Below are 7,227 nucleotides of genomic sequence, written 5' to 3'. Positions count from 1 at the left end.
CGTAATTTCGTTCTCAAATTTGACATAATGTTAAAAGAATAGAAAAGATTGTCAACTAGATAGAAACTTAAATTTATTGTCAGATAAGATTGTTTTCATAAAAAATACCTTTTCCTTAAAAACATAGATAAAAATCTAAGATATTTATATTGAAGTTGTCCTCATAAATGTATCTATAATTTTCGCGATTCGTAATAATTACTACTAAAATGAGGTCAATGGACGAGTTAGTTATGAACAAAAAATCGTTACATAAAATTTGTTATACATATGGTTATACTAATGATAGCATATAGTGGTGCAACAAATCAAAAAACGTTTTAATCGAGTTCGTTATATTCGAGTTTTACTGTGAATCTTTTCTGACTCATCAGGTATCATTATCTTCTTTTGCCATCATTATGAAACCTTCATTATAAAAAAGATTCACTTAAAAAGAATAGTCGGGCAAAGAAAACCAGTCTAAATGCGTTCATTGGCCTTCCAAAAGTTCTCATATATTAATACGACGGTCAAGGTCTGCTTACGTTTCCCAGTTCTGACCATTGAAATAAAGAAAAGTTGAAAGCATTGAAAGCGAGGCTGCGTGGAAATGTAACCACGGACATAGTCAGTCGGGAGGACGTTTTAGGATTCCTATACATTAAATTAATTTCTACATACGCAGACAGATTTTGACGAGAAAGTTTATTTTTCTATTCCATAAGAAATTATACTGGATACATTCACACCATTTTTACCGACATTAGCCATTCTTGCCCGACTGTTCACTTTAAATAATAGTTGAAGTCTTCATCAGAAAAAAGATTCACTTTCAAAATAGATTTTTACTCAACCATATTTTTAACTTTTCAATATGGAACGGATGTGTATATATCATTTAAAAATCGTAAAAATAAGTTTTTCATTTCAAATTCATATTTCCTGAAATCATTCATTTAGTAACATGTTTATTAGGAAAGTCAAATTACAATTGGACATAGTACACCCAGAGTACCAAGATTGCATAGCTGCTACATATATACAGATCAATGGGGGACGTTTTTTTTTCTACCAAAAACATCTTATTGTAATGTATTATAAAGTTGATGATTTGTTTACTATATTTGAAATAGAGAGTTCATATTATATCATGCTTAAATATTTTAATACTGATATTCAATACACAAAAAAAAAACTTCCTAAATAGATTTTTACTAAACCATTTTTTTTTAACTTTTCAATATGGAACGGATGTGTATATATCATTTCAAAATCGTAAAATAAGTTTTTCATTTCAAATTTATATTTCCTGAAATCATTTATTTAGTAACATGTTTATTAGGAAAGTCAAATTACAATTGGACATAGTACACCCAGAGTACCAAGATTGCATAGCTGCTACATATATACAGATCAATGAGGGAATTTTTTTTTCTAACAAAAACATCTTATTGTAATGTTTTTAATTTGGTAATTTTTCTATGTTAAACTAACTGTTTAATATCCATGGGCCTTTTAAAAGTCGTTGTTAAATATTGTTTGATTGCAGGAAAAGCAATCATTTCACTTTCAATGATTTGCCTTATTTTCGTCTCCTTTTTTTTTTTTTTTTTGGTTTAGAGGGCAGGAGGTTAACCCAACTTTACTAATTTTTTTACACTTTTGGGAAAGACAGACGGAAGGCCCATATGATAATGATTTATAAAAACAAAACAAAACAAAAAAGAAAAAAAGTATAACAATACAATAATTAATTAGAAAGAAGGTCAAACATTTAGTCGAAAAGAGTGAACAGCAAATCTTGTGCTATACCTATCATTTCATTATGCCGACTCGTTAATTATAAATCATAATTTAAGTATCTTTTGTCCACCACTTTAAACTTAGGGTGCGTATGGTTTTAATGCTGGTTCTATTAGATAACTATGACCTAGTAGATCTTGACCTTTGACTTATATCTCTCTTCGTGTATTATAAGGCACTTGAACCTCTTACTTCATTCTTACGGAATAATAATATCTTTTATGGAATGTATGGTCTATATAGATGCCAGAGCTTTGAAGACATTCTTCATAATGCGCTAGCACGCTTTATTTATTGATTGTCTACAAAACTCTGGCATCGTTAGACCATACATTTTATTAGAAAACAGTAAAATGCTTATATTTACAGTATAAGCTCATTTTGGGGGTCTTTGTATAAACTTTAAAAAGTTAGACCAATAAAACAGTTTATCAACGACGATACACTCCACAAGATTAGACAGCCATTATGAGGGTGATAAATGGACGTTACCATGCCATATTAGTGACGTCAGAATGGTCACTTGTTTGGTGTCTTTTGTACCCACATAGACTTCATTTTAGCTTAGTTTGTTTATATAGTTATTGTGACAATGTAATATTGATATATTGGTCCACCTGGTGTTAGAGCGATGTATCAAAATCTTTAAGGCTCTCCGTTACAACAAGGCACTGGATCTTCATACATGGAAGACAGGTCAACCCAGGTGGGGGAAATGAACCATCCGGTACAGCCTTTAACGATTCTTAAGACCCTATGTTGAAAAGTTTTTTTGAATTCAACCATCCTGAAGTGAACCAGAAGCAAAATTGTAATAGTGTGAAGTTTTAGACATAAATGGGAATAGACATATTATTATCAATGTCTTCCAACATTCGCAATTTCTTCTACTATTTTATATTCCAAAAACATGTTAACAATTACCTTCAATCAATACTAATAGCGGTTAACTTCAGAATTCATATAAGTTCACACTTGTGTATGATCTCAGCAATATGAATTTTATTTTAACCCTAAAAATAAAAAATAATCAGCATCCCCGGCGGGATTCGAACCCGCGACCTCTGGATTAGAAGTCCAGCGCGCTATCCGCTGCGCTACGGGGACCTGTATAACTAGTGACATTTACAGTTAGCGGAAATACGTGGCGCCCTTTACTCGCAATGGATAAGGCTATTGTTGACATTGGTGTTTTAAATGAAGAGTTACAGCCCAGGTTAAAACTGGGCAGTTTTCGATTATACGGTTTCACTGGTTGGACCAAGTTGTTCGTTTATGGATTGTTGTTCGTTCATGGATTAAAGACAGACCTGATGATTTTATATTGTTTTCAGACGAGTCTTGACAAAGCCCTCACAGGTCTGTAAGAAAAACTGCAGGTCGGTCAGGATTTAAACTTCAACAAACGGTCGAACCGGTTGTTCCGACTAAACGAAAACGGCCCTAGAGTTATATACCTACTATATCTAGTCTTATGTAATATTATGGAATATTTATTAATTATTTTTTAGTTACAATGTATAGTATTTTGTATTTTCTTTGACATTCATGATACTTACGTTTTGAGGAACTCGTTAGCTTTGTAACAAGCATGCTCCTCACATACCTTTGTTTGATTAAGTTGACCAGGCTTACAAAAATTTGCAAAGCATGCCTTCCTTACCGAAATGAAAGCCAAGTATACAAAAGTATGGTTATATTTAATGATAGTAAAGTATCATCATCCAACACTAAAATCTGCTTTAAACTTTCACATGATAGAGCCTATCGAGGATAATATTTCATTTCTAGAAAACAAGACCTCAGTAAAAATATATTGGTATAAGTCGTTTCATTGAATGATTATATCGATGTATTGATATATGTAGTGGGTGTTATATTTAAGTTTGTGTGGTAATACATTTATCGAATTCATCTCATATATTATACAGTTGCATGTCCTCTGAAATTCTTCCATAGTACTTTTGATAACTAATTTGACCTACTTTAAGTTTTGATCCTTGATACCTCTTAAAGAGGTTCTGGAAGTCGAAGAATCATTTGACTATCTCATTATTTTCTACATAAGTACATGAATTTTGTACCAACTGGATTACAGCTCGTAGAAACTGCATAAAACCATCAATTTATCAAAAAAGAGTATTAATTTCATTAAATAGTTTGTATTTTTGTTTTCTAAATTTTAGATGATTAGTCATTTCAGTACTAAAATTCATTAAAACTTTTCAAAAAAATAAATGATAGTTATTTTTCCTACCCCTTATCATCACAAATTATAACATATAATATCCATAAACATCTTTTAAATATTTTACATTTGTATTTTAATTAAATTGAGTATAGAAAAAATGAAAAAAAAAAAAAAAAAAAACACTTTTGCAACCAAAAAAATGTCCGGGGTACAAACAAATAATAACGCAATACTATTTTAATATCTTTATTGATGTCATATATATGTAAGGCATGGGAGTTATATTCTGAATCGATTTTTAGCCAAAAATGTATAAATAATCCCAAATGATGTAAAAGTTGATAAAGACTCTTGACAGGGTGTTCACAGGAACAGGAAGGAGTATTGGTGGGGTGTTGGTGTGGGTATGGACTTAAAAAATGAAAAACAGAGGTATATTTTGGTGACAACAATGGAGAAATATGATGCATGAGTGGATCAATGCATTATCATTGAAAAATAATCGTAATCCGAACTCAACAAAATCGATTTTTCAACAGCAATTTAAGTTTTGCATTTAACATTCTTAAAGACAAAGACTTAGAGGTCCCGGAGTAGAAATCATTCTTTTCCTCAAAGATATATGCAGATCGAAGTAAAATCTGGATGAACTCACCACCTCCACTGGGTTGAAATGGATGTAAAATTCATTTCAAGGATATTACGCAACTTCTATTGTAAAAGGCTATAACCATGACTGCAAGGATTGGAGGTAAAACAGGCTATCAAAGAAATATCTCACAACCCAAGTACACCAAAACCCTAACAAATAATGAGATTTACCTACTCTGCACACATTATGCTTATTAAGCCATACGTACATGTTCTATCTTATTTGTATTTGTTTTATTTTATGCTCACCTCGCCCTTTGCTCATGTCATGGCGCGACGTCCGTCGTCCGCCAACTTTTCACAAAAATTCCTGTTAGTTATGAATATCTTTAAGAAAATAAAGAAAAATTCTTTAAAATTCAGTTTCTTCTGTGGGAATGAAGGTATTTAATTCATATGAAAAGTCTTTTTAGTTTGTGTGCTTCACCTGGTGAACTATACATGCCCAATGGACCTCATGTTTATTTCATTGAACAATCAATATAGAAATATACTGTAATAGTTTGTTTGTTCGAAATCGTTATGTAAATTATCTCAAATAAATGCTTTTCTCTATGGATTGTTTCCTTCAAAATCGACTTTCAAAGAGAGAATCAATTTCTAAAATATCATATTTTATCAAAATTTAATGTAATGAAAACTGGGATACCTTTTGTTCGTGCATTTCATATATTCATTTGGTTGATTTACAACGGGAAAACATGTCGTCCCACGTTTTTATTATTATAAACATTGAGCTGGAGTAAATTTTTTATCAGCTGTTGTTTCGTCACAGAGGCGAATGCTCACATCTAGGTCAAAATTGAGTTTGTTTGTTTATTATGTTAACGTCCTATTAACTTTGCCAGGGTTGTTGTAAGGACGGCATCAACATGTATGGTCATGTAAAGGCCTCCCATGTATGTGAAGTGCTGCGTGTATGTTGTGCGAGGTGCGTGTTTGGGAGACTGCGGTATGTTCGTGTTGTGTCTTCTTGTATAGTGGAACTGTTGCCCTTTTTATAGTGTTATATCACTGAAGCATGCCGCCGAAGACACCAAGCAACACACCCCACCCGGTCACATTATACTGACAACGGGCGTACCAGTCGTCCCACTCACTGTTTGCTGAACGCTAAGCAGGAGCAAAAACTTCCACTTTTATAAACTTTGGTGTGTCTCGGCCACGGGACAGAACCCTGAGCTTTCCTCACAGGGGGCGAACGCTCAATTCAAGGCCAAAAGTGAGGCGGTGCCAAGGGAGGCATTAGGAAGGATAATGTCAGGTAGGAAGAATAGAAAAGATAAGATCCTAAATTTAGTCGCCTTTTACGATCATGCAATAGGGGCAGCAGGTACAATTCTAACGCCCTACCTGCAGGGCCAGTCCTATTAACACCCAAGGTTATGTAAGGACGGCCTCAAATGTATGCAGTGTGAAGTGCGGGGTGCGTGTTTTGGGAGACTACGGTATGTTCGTGTTGTGTGTTGTGCCTTCTTGTATTGTGGAACTGTTGCCCTTCTTATAGTGCTATATCACTGAAGCATGCCGCCGATGACACCGGGCAACACAACCCACCCGGTCACATAATACTCATACTGACAACGGGCGAACCAGTCGTCCCACTCCCTGTTTGCTGAGCGCTAAGCAGGAGCAGAAACGTCCACTTTGGTGTGTCTCGGCCAGGGGACAGAGCCAAGAGCCTTCCTCACAGGGGCGAACGCTCAATTCAAGGCCAATATTGTGGCGGTGCAAAGGGAGGCATTGGGAAAGATAAAGTCAGTTTGGAGAAAGAGAAAAGGTAAAATCTTAAATTTAGTCGCCTTTTACGATCATGAAATAGAGGCAGCAGGTACAGTTCTAATGGCCTACCTGCAGGGCCAGTCAAAATTGAAATGGTGTCAAAGTAACCGTTAGGTAAAACAATCTGATTAAAATACACATCCTTAGTCACAACATCCCTTGAGGGGTCACGTTCTGTGACCTTTCGAAAAGACCAACCAGATAGCTGCCTTTAGATTCTTGGAAGTGAATTTCTGGGGACGAAATGGTTGTAAAAGAGACTTATTTTCGTGTGTTGTGATCTCGCCCACAGAACAGAAAAGAACTTAATGTTAATGTATTTTGGGGCGAAATGTCGTTTTTATTTCTCGTAGCTATGTGAAGGAAATGTATCTAATCTGAAGTATAGGTGGTTTATAAAGGTCACCTGAATGTGACTCCTTATGAGATGTTGTGGAATCATTTTTAAAAAGGAGTGTCCTGTAAGGATCTGTATTTCATCAGATTGTAGGAAACAGAAAATCAGTTAGGAAGAAGAGAAAAGATAGATATCCCGAATTTGGTCGCCTACAACGGTATCTAGCAATAGCAACTTTTATTTTGCAGAAAAGTCAATAAATATTTGCTTGTTTGTTTGAATCAATTAATGTCCTATTAACAGGCCAAAAAAAGTGAGGTAATTTGAAGGAAGACGTTAGGAAGAAGAAAGTCAGGTAAGAAGAAAGAAAAGATCCTAAATTTAGTCGCCTTTTACGATCATGTAAGAGGGCCAGCTGGTAAAATTCTTACGCCTTACCTACAGGACTTGTCAATAAATAACATGTTTTGTTGCATATTTG

General features: G+C 34.4%; 1 non-coding gene across 1 annotated transcript; it reads right to left on the bottom strand.

The window, feature by feature from the left end:
• Positions 1-2,819: 2,819 nt before the first annotated feature.
• On the bottom strand, positions 2,820-2,892 carry Trnar-ucu (transfer RNA arginine (anticodon UCU)). Its single transcript has one exon. It is a non-coding gene; the product is annotated as a tRNA-Arg (tRNA).
• Positions 2,893-7,227: the final 4,335 nt, after the last annotated feature.

This window comes from Argopecten irradians, chromosome 10 (genome assembly GCF_041381155.1).
Source record: "Argopecten irradians isolate NY chromosome 10, Ai_NY, whole genome shotgun sequence".
NCBI lineage: Eukaryota > Metazoa > Mollusca > Bivalvia > Pectinida > Pectinidae > Argopecten > Argopecten irradians.
This window is presented reverse-complemented; position numbering and strand designations above follow the sequence as displayed.